General features: G+C 42.6%; 1 protein-coding gene across 15 annotated transcripts in view; it reads right to left on the bottom strand.

The window, feature by feature from the left end:
* Positions 1–6,545, bottom strand: part of LOC105486713 (arf-GAP with GTPase, ANK repeat and PH domain-containing protein 5-like) — a 53,155-nt gene extending 46,610 nt beyond the window's left edge. For 11 of the 15 annotated variants that reach the window (XM_071070006.1, XM_071070012.1, XM_071070018.1 and 8 more), the window contains exons 1-3: positions 6,361–6,545; positions 5,012–5,091; positions 418–560 (exon numbers count right to left, since the gene is read on the bottom strand). The gene's annotated coding sequence lies outside the window, so the exon portion shown is untranslated. The remainder of the gene's footprint in view (positions 1–417; positions 561–5,011; positions 5,092–6,360) is intronic. The other 4 variants (XM_071070007.1, XM_071070013.1, XM_071070008.1 and 1 more) reach the window with 1 other exon arrangement.
* Between the last annotated feature and the right edge of the window lie 8,867 nt (positions 6,546–15,412).

Here is a 15,412-nt window from a genome sequence, read left to right as displayed (position 1 = left end):
GAGGGTGAGCCTGTGCTCTGGGATTTTACTGTGGTTTGGATTCTGGCAGGTGGAGAAAGGGTATTCCAGGCTGAGAAAACCACAGCCCAAAGAAGAGCACAAAGGAAGGAAACTGAAGGCACACATGAGGACTCAAGCACCCGGGCACGAAGGCAGCATCACTGAAAACTGAGGATGAACGTAGGATGGGGCCACATCCTGTAGCCTTAAATGCTTCCATTCTCCTAAACATCTCATAATTAATTTACTCTCAAAAGCACAGCATCTTTGAGCAATGATATAAATATTTCCATCAACTACACTTCTACCCCCACTATTCAAACAGGCACAAAATAAATCCTATCACTGTTCTTTTTCTAGCCTTTTTAGCTTTGAAATATATGGCCCGGGAAGAAAAAGTTTACAGTCACTTTTTACCTGTCTGCCAGGATATAAGGGTGAGAAGTTTGCCATGTGAGAGGCCTAAACTTCATAACTGTAATAAAACGGCCTAGATTGTGCATTTCTTGGTTTTGATATTCTCCATGCACCATTCCAGAAAGGCAGAACAGTTTGGCACCCTAAACATTAAAGGAAAATTAAAAATTAAATTTCAATTAAATTCTCGTCAATACTGCAACAAAATAAAAGCTCTAAACAAGCAGCAATCCTAAGAAGGGACACTTCTAGCAAAGCCACTGTCCTGAGGCTTCCAGAGCCTTGCTGGCTTCTTTCAGGACTTATTAGAACCCCACAGAGGCAGATTGCTCTGCAGCCGAGCAGGGGCATCCATCTAAGTATGGTGAGGAGAGGGAGGTGAGGCCTCTGAGCATAGAAATGCTTCTGTGGCCGATGGACCAGAGCAGTATGGAAAGGAAGGGGCAGTGCCTGGTCCTGTAACTGGGAGAAACTTCTGATGTACTCTATTAAGTCCCAACCCCCAAACACCCAGACACTGCCTGGTGCAGCAGGTACAGAGACAAATGAGATACACCAAGAGGCACAGAATAAGCACTCTTTTGAGGGAAACGTTCCAGAGACTGGGAACACAAACACAAAGGGAATTCAGGAGGCAAATCGTAGAGACGTTTAGTAACGTCTCTTCAGTCTTTCTGTTTGTTTGTTTGAGACAGAGTCTCACTCTGTCACCCAGGCTGGAGTGCAGTGGTGCAATGTCAGCTCACTGCACCCTCTGCCTCCCAGCTTCAAGCAATTCTCACGTCTCAGCCTCCCGAGTAGCTGGAATTACAGGCGCGCATCACCACACCCAACTAATTTTTGTATTTTTAGTAGACACGGGGTTTGGCCATATTGCCCTGAGCTCGAAACTCCTGGCCTCAAGTGATCCGCCCGAGTCTGCCTCCCCAAGTGCTGGGATTACAGGCATGAGCCACTGTGCCTGGCCTCTTCAGTCTATTTTAAAAGGATTATACCGTTAGCATCTAAAAATTATTTCTCTTCCTACTGGGTAAACTTCTGTCCAGAACCTGTGTTTTAATCGCTTCTTTGGCTTCTTCAGTTTCTCATTATGCTTGAAGGAGTCGAGGTGGGTGAGAACTCCCATAATTTTAGGAAAGCCATGTACTTGACAGATGTTTAGAAACTTAAACATTTCCATTTCAAACCCAAAGCTGGCATCTATAAGCATCAGTACCTACAAACAGAATACATCATTTCTCAAAGAAACTACCAAAACAGACCACCTACACTAGGGGTTGGCAACTGGCCACGGGCCAAATCCACCCATCACCTGTGTTTGTAACTAAAGTTTTATTGGAACACAGCCACATTAATTCATTTACATATTGTCTATGGCTGCCTGTGCACTACAACTGCAGAGCTAAGTAGCTGCAAAAGATATGATCCACAAAGCCGAAAATACTTACTATCTGGCCCTCGACAGAAAAGTCCCACTGCAGACTAAATCAAATGACTACACAGGCATCACCCAGAGAAACCATCACCCTCTGACTTGCTCTAAAAGGCAACCGTAAGACAATGAGCACTAGGATATAAACTTTCATTTTAAGAATTCTAATGCATGAGAAGTAACTCAGAAAAGGCTGGGTCTAACCTAAGAAATCCTAATTTAAAGAAATGAAGTTTTCTGTAATGTACTTTTAAGCCAAATAACAGGTCTCTGACATCCAAAGAATGGGAAGAAAGTGATAGTCAATGAAATATATTAAATAGGTATAGAAAACCAACCTCTTCTTTCAATCTCCTCACACACACACACACACACACACACACACATACACAATCTGTTTTTTGCTGGGAAGTATGCAGTGGAAACCTCTATCTTGTATGTTAATTTGTATAACTCAATTGCTCAGAAACTTTTTAAAATAGCTACCAGTTTAGAATTAAGTCAAAAAACAGTAAGATTACGATGGATGGTAGTATATAAGAAAATATAAGCAGATAAGACCAATTTTTAAAATTTAAGATGTTTCAAAGATGCAAAATAATTTCAGAATTGATTCCTGGAAACTTCTAGTTTTAATATTAAAGATAGTTCTGTTCTTACCTTTCCATGGATAACTGAAAATAACACAAAATGGAAACAGAAATGCCCACCTTTTATTAAACTAGGAAACATTCAAAACCCAAAACCACAGAATATATGAAGTTGGGCTTGCAGGAAAGCACAACTGCCACTGCAGACCAAGGCAGCAAGCAGAGCTCTCCAGCAACACTGGACCAGCTCGAAGAACAGGTGGAAAATCCTCACACCACATCTGATGCCAGAGTGCCAAGGGGCAAGCAGCTGGTTACAGGGTCAGGAAGAACAGGGAGCAAACAGTCCCTCAGCTGCCAATCTTTGTCATCTAAGCCAGTGTTACTCCCCTAATCCACACACGCACATATACACCCAAATCCACGTACTGTGTGTGCCTTTGCCGTAGTCAGGAGGCTCTGACAACCTAGAGCAGAGCAATCAACATAAGCTAGGCTAAATAAATTATGGTGCATCCATAGAATGGAATATTATATTAAAAAGAAGGAGGCAGAGCTACAGTACTTACTGATTATATGCCTCCAAGATATATTACACGAAAAAAATCAAAGCACAGAAGAGTGTGTAAAATAAGCTACCATTTGCGTTTTTAAAGGGTGGCATGTGTGTTTATATGTATCTGGAAAGATACTGCTCTGCAGGGCCCTGAGAGACCAGTGGTTAGAGCAAGGAAAGAGAAAACGCGCATTGTGTGTACCCTGCATTAGTCAGAGTGCTTTACCAAATGTGTGCGCTCCTTTTGAAAATCTGAAAAAGATTTACATAGGCATCTCCCTCAGTGATGGTTAAGAGGCTGGGAAGGGGAGCAGGGAGGGAAGGACAAAGAGGGAAAGGTTAACAGGTACAAAAATACAGTTAGATAGAATAAATTCTAATGTCCAACAGCACAATAGGGTGACTATAATTTATTATATAATTCAGAATAACTACAAGAATGAAATTAGAATGTTCCTAACGCAAAGAAATGATAAATGTTTGAAGTGATGGATATCTGAATTACCCGATTTGATCATCACACATTGTATGCTTCTATCAAAATACTACACGTACCCCATAAATATGTACAACTATTATGCATCCATAATAACTATAAATAAAAAAAGTAAAGGCATCTCAACATGTATGTCTTTAAAATTAGAAACTTGCTACATTTTAAATAAAAGAGAAACAAATGACTTCTGTGAACTATTTCAATCTTTTCAAGTATACAAGATTTAGTAATCTCTATACAACTTTACATTAATTACACTTATTTTTACTAATAGTAGCATTACATGTTCAAAATTTGACTGTTATTTAGTTTTCTGACATTACAATGGCACAACTTTAAAATCTGTATTACTTTTTCCTTTATATTTTAGGAGTCTTCTTGGGCCAGAATATAAAATAAGTAGCTCTAGAAAAAAACTAAATAAAAATGAAAGAAACAGGGTATCTGTCACCCCACACTTCCTAATCAATATGGCTTATTTTTTGCTACTTTTTTTTTTTTTTTGGAGACAGAATTTCACTCTTGTTGCCCAGGCTGGAGTGCAATGGCGCGATCTCGGCTTACCACAACCTCCGCCTCTTGGGTTGAAGTGATTCTCCTGCTGCAGCCTCCTAAGTAACTGGGATTATAGGCATGCACCACCCCACCCAGTTAATTTTGTATTTTTAGTAGAGGCGGGATTTCTGCATGTTGGTCAGGCTGGTCTCGAACTCTTGACCTCAGGTGATCCGCCCACTTCAGTCTCTCAAAGTGCTGGGATTACAGGCGTGAGCCACTGCGTCTGGCCTTTTTTTTTTCTTTTTTTTTTGCTAATTTTTATTTTATTTTTGCTAATTTAAAAGATAGTTAATAGAATATCAGAAATAGTGAACATTATCATTTTCATAAATGCAAGAGCCTGTACATTTTCCACACACTGAGTACTATCTAAATTTTCCATTGATAAACTCTGGCCTCTTCTTCAGGCAATTCATGTACTTACTTTAGCGTTATCATTAAGGATGAAGGTTCCAGAACCATCAGGAACAAGGGTCCCATCTTCACACAAGTTACTTAACTGCTGGGAGGCTCTATTTCATCTTATGTAAACTACAGATAATACCTACTCACCTCAAGGGTGTACCAAGGGTTTACGTAAGCTAAATTTGTAGAAAGCAGTTAGCACAGTGCCAGGAAGGGTCCAAGAAGAAATGGTACTTACTATGATATATTTGTACATATACATGTATGCATGTTAATGAGCTCTTATTAGCTGTGTTCATTAAACGTTTTCTCCATCCTGTGATGTGCTTTTAGATTTTGGAATACATTTCATTGTGCACGTTCCATCTGTATTATTAATATAACAACATTTATTACTATTACTATTGTCATCATCAATTCAATTACATTTACTGTATCCCTGATGATGACCATGATTCCTTTAATAATCATAAAACTCTCTTCCCTTCACGGGGTAAATAACCTATCACAACACTGTAAGTCTCCATCAGCACCCCAGGCTGCCCCTGCTGACTTACCAGATCTGCTACTTTAGCCAGATCAATCATCATGTTAATGTCACACCCACATTCAATAATGGTGAGTCTGCGCTTTTTACCTATAAGTGAAAAGATGAAAATTTTACTTTAAAAAGACCCTGAAAAAACTCTAACCATCAACTCTTAATTTTCATTTTTTAATTGCATCCAGTAAAACACCATATACGCTTACAGGAATGTACCTGAAGTTCATTTTTATAGGCAAAAACTGGTAAAATAAATTCCATCCTGTTTTTCTTCCTGTGTTCTAAATTTAGATAATATCAAAAGTCTACCCAGATGAATAAAAGTGCTCAAACAGGGAAAATTCTAACTAGACAGGCTCCATGATAACCATGATCTTGCTGTTCAGCTGCGGGCCAATGTCTTCACCTCTATCAAAATTTCCTGTATTCCCACTATCGCTAAAAACATCCTCAAACATAATGCAACAGAATCCTTATAACAATAATTATTTCTAAATTAAGGTAATAAGAAAATGGTCAAGAAAATATGGGCTGGGCACAGTGGCTCACGCCTGTAGTCCCAGCACCTTGGGAGACCAGGACAGGTGGATCCCTTGAGCCTCGTTTTGAGACCAGCCTAGGCCACATGGGTAAACCCCATCTTTAGAAAAACATAAAAATTTAAAAAAAGGAAAAAAAGGATAAATTAGCCAGGCATGGTGGCATACACTACTCAGGAGGCTAAGGTAGGAGGATTGCTTGAGCCTGGGAGGTTGAGGCTGCAGTGAGCTGTAATCACACCACTGCATTCCAGCCTGTGCCACAGAGTAAGACTCTGTCTCAAAAAAAGGAAAAGAAAATATGGATGCTCCAAAGATAAAGAAAAGCCTCAATCCAACTATATTACTGCAATAACAAGAGATTTCAGAGTGTGCATTGCCATTCTACCACTGGAAGTTTGTTTCATCTTCCCTCAAACTTGGAAAGGGCATCATCTTCCAAAGCTGACAAATTCTCATAGGGAAAAGAGAAAAGGCGCACTTCCACCAGCATGTGGTTTCATAAGGGCAAGCACGTGCACCTGGCACATAGGAGGTACTTGCTCTCTGTTAAATGATGTGTTCACAGTGACCAGGCCTGCTAGGCCCTTCCAAGGAACATGCATGGCAAAGCCATAGAGCAGTCAGGATAAGATACGTATCACATCCTTATCTCTGGGAACTTACCCTTTTCTGAAGTTATAGCCAACTTAGTAAAAGTGTAAGAGAGGTAACATGATATGGTAATATTTAACATGTTTCACTCAAGAAAACAACAAATACACACATGTCCCTCAGATGACAACAACCACGCCAACTCTGTGTCTGTGGCGGCATCTTCTACCTGACACGATCCTCACAGGGCCTCTGATCTCAGTCAACTTCTGCCGGGTGAAGTTCCCAATGAGGCATTGTGTCAAAGTGTTCTTTCCAACTTTGGAGGCCCCGTCACCACTGCCACTATTGGTGGGGGCTCTAGTGGAGTTCAATCAACCACTGGCATATGATGCTTTCTTATCTTCAAATCCTAAGTCCCATTTTTTTTAAAAAAAAAAAAAGTAAACTCACTTTCAAAATAGAGTAAAAGATATCAATCTTGTAAGTAGACTTTTTTTTTGTATACTTTCAGATATAGAGTACAACAGACAATACAAAAATATAAGTAACTTGTCAATTATTAACTTCTGACCCCTATCCAAATCAATTGCTGTTCAATAAAGATGTAACAAGATGACTTCAATAGTATAGAGTTGAAAATTAAACACTCCTTAAATCTGACGGTTTTACGAGTGATTTTAATAATTTTTTAAAAACCAAAAGGTAAATACCGAGGCAGTGCATCATAACAGATAAGAGCAGAGGCTCTGGAGTTAAATTTGGCTCTCCTACTTACTGGTTATATGATTGGAGGTAACGTGTTTTCTTGACCTCAGTTTTCTTGTCCATAAAATGAGGGCAAGAATGATTCCTACTCTGGTAAGGCTGCTGGAAGCATTTAGTTGAATAATGTTTAAAGTACACTGCTAAGAATATCACAAGGACTCACTAAATAAAGCTATGTTAGTATTACATATTGTAATTTTTGTATTTTATATTACAACTTTGTAAAACATATCCAGAGGGAAAAAACACACTTATCACCATAGAAACAGTTTAAAGTTTAGGAAGAAACAAATTCTATAAATTCTTGTATCTTGGGCAAGAAACACCAAGCAGTGTGCAGATGCTGGAGGCAAGGCAGCTTTTATGGCAAAGTTTCTCACGTTTTGGTAAAAGCCACACAGCATGCATCTCCATGTCCTCTGGAGCTGAACTAGACTTGCGATTCCAAATGTCACCTGTAAGAGGCTCCTACTATTTAAAAAGAATCAATGGAAGAACCAACAGACTGTAACTAAACATAGCTGTGAAAGGATCGAGCCATCTGCACAGCAGACTGAACTGCAAAAGCTTTGGGATTTCTCTTCCAGGCATCTTCTTCGTCTCCTAGCTGGAGATCCTGCAGATGCCGCTTCTTTTTCTTTGCAGCTTTGGGTCCACTGTTTTTCTTTCTGTGTTTCTTCTGGTCCTCAGTCTCCATAGCGGCTATTTACCAACAACAAGTTGGTAACCTACAAGGAAGAAGGTTGGGGTAAGGAGGTGGGAGAAGCATTTTACAATCCAGGCAATACCCAGGGAAAAACATTAAATTTCATTTATTTCTTTATGAAGAGATGATGTATTTGTTCTCTGAACAAGGGTACAAACTGCTTAACCATCCCCAATTTCATTTCTCTCTGTTATGCTATAAATTAGATGAGTTACCTCTGCTAAGGGTACATTTTATGGTTAAGTTACTTTTTATTCATCTCAAGTGTCACCATCAGCTGTATCTATTTCTGCAAGGATGAAAATATTCCGTATCTGTACTTTTCAGCCATTTAGCCATTAGCCACATGTGATTACTTAAAATGTACTTAAAGAAACTGAAAAAATGAATTTTTAATTAATTTCATTCTAACTCTAAATAGTCACATGTGGCTACCATACTGGACAGCTCAGACCTAGATATCAACTGGACTAATGAAGTGGTTTCCTAACTTAAACTAAAACTTATAATTTTAATAAAAATTTTAAAACATTTTTATGAACTTCCAATACGATCGCAGTATTACTTTTAGTACCTGTTGACTCTGTAAAACTCCTAAATTACAGCTCATCTACATACAGTTGAAAAATAGCAGTATCTGTATGTTTGAGATATGACTAGTTCTAGATGACGCCTGGAGACCCCATGGACTTACAGAGACCCTTCCAGTGATTTCTAAGGTACCTGGGAATCTGTGGCCAATAAATTGGTAATCACTGAATTAGTGAGTTTTTTAAGGATATCGGGCTGCATAAAATCTGACAGCTTGATTGAAAAAAAAGCGGAGCAGGGTGCCATTTCATTCAATTAAGGTCTTGTATTCATTCCGTTTAATAAATGTTTGTATCTGTCTATGATGTGCTAGCCACTGTGCCAGTAAATGGATACAGCTATGATCTGACTTGCAGAGGAAATCCAAACTAGTATCTTCCCTGCCATGCAACAAGGGCTACATTGCAAGGCTGCACAGGGTGCTACTGGAGCACAGAGGTGAGTCAGAGGCTTCCCACAGACACACACACGAGCGGAAACAGAAAGTCTTTATATATCACCATAATGTCAAGGAACACTGACCGGGAGTTAGGAGAGCTGGGCACTAGGAACGCTTTGAAACTGAATAGCTGTGTGATTTCAGTGGTTATGTTGCTTCTCTACTATGTTTTAGTGCCGAACTTGTACTGTTTCTCTCCCTTCTCTTCTTGGTGGGAAAAGCACAATTTGGGGTCAACAGATTCGGCTGAGGTCTAAGTCGCTTGCCGGGGCCACGTCGCCAGGAAACGACGTCTCCCCGACACCTTCCCTCCCAGTCCGGGCTCTCTGCAGGGATTCATCCCGTCACTCTCCCAACGACCCCCGGGCACACCTCCGGCAGATGCTAAATATGCTGCCCCTCGGGAGCAAAGATGACCCGGAGGACCGGGGGAGAGGACCTTTCCATGCGCACTACTCGAGATCTTCCCAGTGCCCCAGAGCCAAGGACCCCACGTCCGCCTACCCCAGCCCGTGGCACCTAACCTGCTCACAACTACGACTCCTTAAGCCCGCTTGAACACTACCGGAAACGGAAATTCACCCTCGGGCCGACTCGGCCGAGGGAAACAAAAAGGCAGAGAAAAAGAGACCGCCGCCTGGACCACTTTCAGGGATGAGCAGGAAGAAAGACTAGTCAACAGCTGAGTGCGGGCGCCGGCGCGGTCTGCGCAGTGCGTTCCACCTGCTCCCTCCCGATTCAGCCCCACCCCGCTCTCGGAATCCGCTGCCTCAACTCCCGCGGTGGGACTCCGGAACCGCTTGCACCGCGCTCGCACGAGTCCTCGCCGAAAGCCAGGGCAGCTGTGCGGCCTGGCGCTTGTTGCTTGATGCCATGCAAAAGCCAGAAGAAGACACTTTTGGTTCTGGCCGCCCCGCAGTCACTGTACCCGGGGCGAATGGACTATGGCTGGATTGGGAGTCCACTTCCTCCCCTGTAAAGATGACAGACAAGGGGGATCTCGCGTTCTGGGGGTGCCCTCTTTTGGCCGGAAGCGGTGGCTCACGCCTGTAATTCCAGCCCTTTGGGAGGCCAAGGCGGGAGGATCGCTTGAGCCCTAGGGTTCAAGACCAGCCTGGGCAACATAGGGTGACCCCGTTTCGCGGGGAGAAAAAAAAGCCGAGCACAGTGGCTCACGCCTGTAATCTCAGCACTTTGGGAGTCTAAGGCGGGAGGATCGCTTGAGCCCAGGAGTTCGAGACCAACGTGGGCAACATAGGGAGGCTACCTCTATGGAAAAAAAAAAAAAAAGTCGTCAGCGTCCTGGTGGGCGCCTGTGGTCCCTGTGGTCCCAGCTACTCTGGAGGCTGAGGCGAGAGGATCGCTTGAGCCTGGGAGGCGGAGGTTGCAGTGAGCTGAGATCCAGCCACTGGACTCCAGCCTGGGCGACAGAGCAAGACACTGTCTCAAAGAAGAATAAATAAATAAAATAAGGCCCTCTTTTTCCAGGACCAGCAGACTCTGAGGGCAGGGACAAACTGACCCAGCCTAAACTGCCTCGCTTTCCCTGCTTCCGGGAAAGGGGCTTTCCCTGACGGGGAATGTAGCATCTTGCCGTTTTCTTCCTGCACGGCTTTGCCTCCCAGGGATCCACCCACTGTCACCTGAGGAAATGCTTTGGAGCCCATCTAACCCCCAGCCCAGCTACTTGGGACGCCTACAGAGCGTACATTATCAGAGGATGCATCTTCCTCTAGTCTTGGAGGGTTTCTTTTCAATATGATCCCACCGGTGCACTCAAGGCTCAATTCTACACCAAAAAACTAGGCCCACTCCTGTCACCGACACCCCCAGGCTTCAGGTCCTGTCACAGGGACCTTGCTTTCGCCCCCAGCAGCCCCCAGGTATTCACTCTGCATAGGCTATATACTGGGTGCTAGACTAGGGAGGCTACCCACGTGGCGCATGCTTCCCTTATCCCTGAAGAGCTTAGGATGTAACTTCTTCACACCAGGCCTCTTACTTCTTGGAGATGTCAGTATCCGGGTAGATAATCCTTCTAACATCCTTTTGGTCTCGTGAAGCCTACTCTTGTCCTCTGGCCTACCTCAGCTTCCCCCTCCCTCCATAATCAGACCTTAGAACTTGTCAGGTCCAAGGACTGCAATCCTCACAGTATCCCACTCTGACCACCACCTCCTATCTAGAGCAATGGAGAGACTTTGAAGGTGAAAGCTGTCTTTGTTATTCATTCTCCTATGCTCCCTCGCCTGGCTCCTACAGGTGGTTGACTTCTCCAGGGACACAGTGACCAGTGCCCAGCAGGTCCCACTCCTCCCACCAGCTCCAGGCAGTTTTGTTCTGAGACACTGCTCCTTTCCCCAGCACCTAAGGAAGTATTTCTAGTAAGTTCCAGTGGTATAGCACTGGTGACTTCCCTGACATGCAGAGGGCCATGGCTGGGTTCCTCTGGTGAGGTGCAGGGGCAGGGCACTAAGAGGGGAGGACTCTCCTGAGTTCCCTACCTCAGCCCTAGACTAGTGGCTACTCCTACTATACTTCCTACTAGTCTGTACCGGGTTATTCTTCTTCCCTGTTGCAACGAACAATTCCCTATGTACACTTGTCCTGTTCAAATGACTGTGTGGCTTCTCTTTCCTAATAGAACTCTGACCAATATGCTGTCATTTGCCAATAACTCCCAAAGTTTTATCAGTGACTCAGACCTCTAACCTGAACTCCAGCTGCCTCCATGACATATCCATTTGGATGTTTAATAGACATTTCCAAAGTGATATGCCCAACAGAACTCAGGATCTTCCCTCTCAAACCAACTGCTCAACAGTCTTATGATCTCAGTTGATGGCAATTCAGAACTGAATTGCAGGACACCGAGTTTGTATCTGCAGAGAACTGGAGAACTGCTTAGTGTGGAAAACCCACACATTTGGTGTCACAAGTGTGTGAGTAGAAACAGTTTTCCTTTTATGTCTGTTGGATGGATAATGATGAACCTAGCAGGGCACAGAAAGCTAGGCAGCAGTGAAACTGAGAATGAAGTTATAGTTAATAGCAGAGAATGAAAAAGAAAAGACAGATAAAACATTTTGAAGAAAGCACAGCAATGTATTCCCAACAGGATTTACGGGATGAAGGAGAGAAGAGGCAACGATAACTACAAAATTTCTAGCCTGAGAGACTGGTAGAAAAAAATGGTGGTATCAGGGACAGATGGGGTTATTAAGAAAAAGGATTGGATTTTTTAAAATGAAGATCTGGTGTAAAATTATCCTCAGGAAAATTGGAAATCCAGGCACGTACTTCTCTCCATCATGTCCTTGCGTAGTGCAGTCCCTCTGCCTGTCCATGCCTTGCCTCCCCCTCCCTAGGATTCCTATCCCTCTCTTAAGACCCATCTCAAATATCACCTAGACTTGTAAGTAATTTATATGAAACTGGATAGCTGAGGTTTCACACCTTTATCCCTTTAACCTTTTTTATAACAAATTACTGTTATCTTTTACTAAATCCAACTTTCTATTCACCATTTTAACTAGCATCATTTCCATTTCCAAGACCTGTTTGGTGTGAAAGTGCAGCTAAGTTTACAGTCAATCAAGATCAGAATAAAAGAATCTACCAAAAAAATTAACTAGATCCCCTTTTAATGCATAATCTTCCATCCATCAGGCTGTAAATTAAATACCTAACATAAAACAAAGCTGTATGTTTCATGGATATGTACCTATATAACTGCAGGGAACACGATTTGGAAGGATATACACTTAGAGAAGACCTGGGTCACATGTGGTAGTCAAGGGAGTCTTCACCTTTCTTTTTGTATTTCAATTTTGATAGAAATATATATGTATTATAATTTTCAGTTTTTAACGGAAAAAAGTATTTTTCTGTTTTTTCCTTGATCTGTCAACAGGTTATATTTTTCCAATATCAGCTAAATATTTGCTTCCCAGAAAGCTTAGTTATCTTTTCAGAATTTATTCAGGTTAAAATAAAAGATTTAGACTGAACTAAAAATCTAAGATGATATTTGCCTACTTTATACAGAACAGTACATTGATGCTGCTAAAGCAATTAAAGTATAATTTTTCTTTTCTTTTCTTTTTTTTTTTTTTGAGACGGAGTCTCAAAGCTCCAGTGCTGGTGGATCATGCCTGAAATGCAAAGAGCTCCCCAGGGGCAGCCCCCAGGGCCACACACCAGCCTCACACTCCTTCCACACTGCATCTTCCCCCAGGGCCACACACCAGCCTCACACTCCTTCCACACTGCATCTTCCCCCAGGGCCACACACCAGCCTCACACTCCTTCCACACTGCATCTTCCCCCAGGGCCACACACCAGCCTCACACTCCTTCCACACTGCATCTTCCCCCAGGGCCACACACCAGCCTCACACTCCTTCCACACTGCATCTTCACCCAGGCCCACAGTAACAACCCACATGGCTTTGCCAGCACGTGTGTGCACAGGCAGGTTTTGCTTATCTTGTCCTGCCAGCCTGCATGTATGTGTACACCCTGCCCTGCAACTGCTGCAGCAGGAGTGCAGTCTGCTCCACTCTCCCCTCTGACCATCAACAGTCAGAGCCTTGGCAAGCTCAGAGCCAGCCAGCCCAACCCCGTCCCTGCCAGTGCCCACACATTTGCCAGCACTGCCCCAAGTGAAACTAGGCATGGAGAACAGCAGACTCTCCCCAATGCTGAGCACTCCCCAACACCCTGCTCTCATGTCAACACCACTACCGGTGCAACCACATGCAGTCACCAGCAGGGGCCCCCACCATGCAAACTGTGTTCCCTTTGCCACTGTGGTAAATGCTGGCACAGAGGCAGGCACACCAGCACCCACTAGCACCCTACTGCAGCCATGCTGCTGCTGCCACTGCTGCTGGCACATGCAAATGAGGATGGATTCCACTGTCTCTGTACTACTAAATGCTTTGGCTGACACCACCAACTAGAGTGTAGTGACCAGCCGTCTGAGAGCATCTTGGCTTACCCAGTGCAGTGGATTCTTAACCTCGAGGAGACAGAACAAAGTTGGGACTCAACACAAGTCCTCCGGAGTTAGAGCATGCAGTCCAGTAGTTGGGAGCTGAGTCCTGGCCCTCTCAAATCTTCCAGAAATGAAGCCAGTTGACTGAATCCACCTTATATAACAGTGAAACCCTCAAGGTCATCAAATAGGATAAAAGGAAAAAACCCATCCAAAGGTCAGCAACTTCAAAGATTGAAGAAACATAACGCTACAAAGATAAAAAAGAACCAGTGCAAGAACTCTGACAACTCAAAAAACCAGAGTGCCTTCTTTCCTCCAAACAGCTGCACCACTTCTCCAGAAAGGGGTCTGAACCAGGCTGAGATGGCTGAAATGACAGAAATAGAATTCAGAATATGGATAGGAATGAAGATCATCAAGATGCAGGAGTATATTGAAAGCCAATCTAAGGAAGCTAAGAATCATGATAACAATGCAGAAACCAACAGACAAAATAGCCAGTACAGAAAAGAATGTAACCAACTTGATAGAGCTAAAAAACACACTACAAGAATTTGATTAATAGCAGAATAGACCAAGTGGAAGAAAGTATCTCAGGGTTTGAAGACTGGCTTTCTGAAAGAAGACAGGCAGACATGAATGAAGAAAATAAAATACAAAGGAAGGAATAAAACCTCTGAGAAATATGGGATTATGTAAAGAGACCAGATCTATGACTCATTGGTGTCCCTGAAAGAGATGGAGAGAGTATAAGCAACTTGGGAAATATATTCCAGGATATCATTTATGAGTACTTCCCTGACCTAGCTAGAGAGAATGACATTCAAATTCAGAAAGTGCAGAGAATCCTAATAAGATAGTTCACAAGAAGATCATCCCCAAGATACAAACTCATTAGATTCTCCAAGGTCAAAATGAAAAAAAAAAAAAAAATGTTAAAGACAACTAGAGAGAAACGTCAGGTCACCTACAAAAGGAACCCCATCAGGCTAACAGTGAATCTTTCAGTAGAACCTCTACAAGCCAGGAGAGATTGGCAGCCTACCTTCAACATTCTTAATAAAAAGAAATTCCAACCGAGAATTTCATATCCGGCTAAATTAAGCTCCATAAGTGAAAGAAGAAGAAGATCCTTTTCAGACAAGCAAATGCTGGGAGAATTTGTCATGACAAGACCTACCTTATAAAAGCGCCTGAAGAAAGCACTAAATGTTAAAGGGAAAGACCATACCAGCCACTACAAAAACATACTGAAGTATGCAGACCAATGATAGTATAAAGCAACCACACAAAGAAGACCACATAATAACCAGCTAACATCATGATGACAAGATCAAATCCACACATATCAATACTAACCTTGAATGTAAATTGGCTAAATGCCCCAATTAAAAGGCACACCATGGCAATCCAGATAAAGAATTAAGACTCATTGGTATGCTGTCTTCAAGAAACTCATCTCACATGCAGTGACACTCATAGGATCAAAATAAAGGGATGGAGAAAAATCTACCAAGCAAATGGAAAACAAAAAAAAATCAGGGGTTGCAATCCTAACTTCATACAAAGCAAACTTTACAAACCAACAAAGATGAAAAAAAGCACAAAGAAGGGCATTACGTAATGGTGAAGTGTTCAATTGAACAAGAAAACCTAACTATTCTAAATATTAATATATATGCATCCAAAACAGGAGCACCCAGATTCATAAAGCAAGTTCTTAGAGACCTTCAAAGAGACTTAGACTCCCACACAATAGTAGTGGGAGATTTTCAC

The sequence above is a fragment of the Macaca nemestrina genome, chromosome 9 (assembly GCF_043159975.1).
Source record: "Macaca nemestrina isolate mMacNem1 chromosome 9, mMacNem.hap1, whole genome shotgun sequence".
Taxonomy (NCBI): domain Eukaryota; kingdom Metazoa; phylum Chordata; class Mammalia; order Primates; family Cercopithecidae; genus Macaca; species Macaca nemestrina.
The sequence above is the reverse complement of the archived record's forward strand: the minus strand, read 5'-3'. Positions and strand labels throughout refer to the sequence as shown.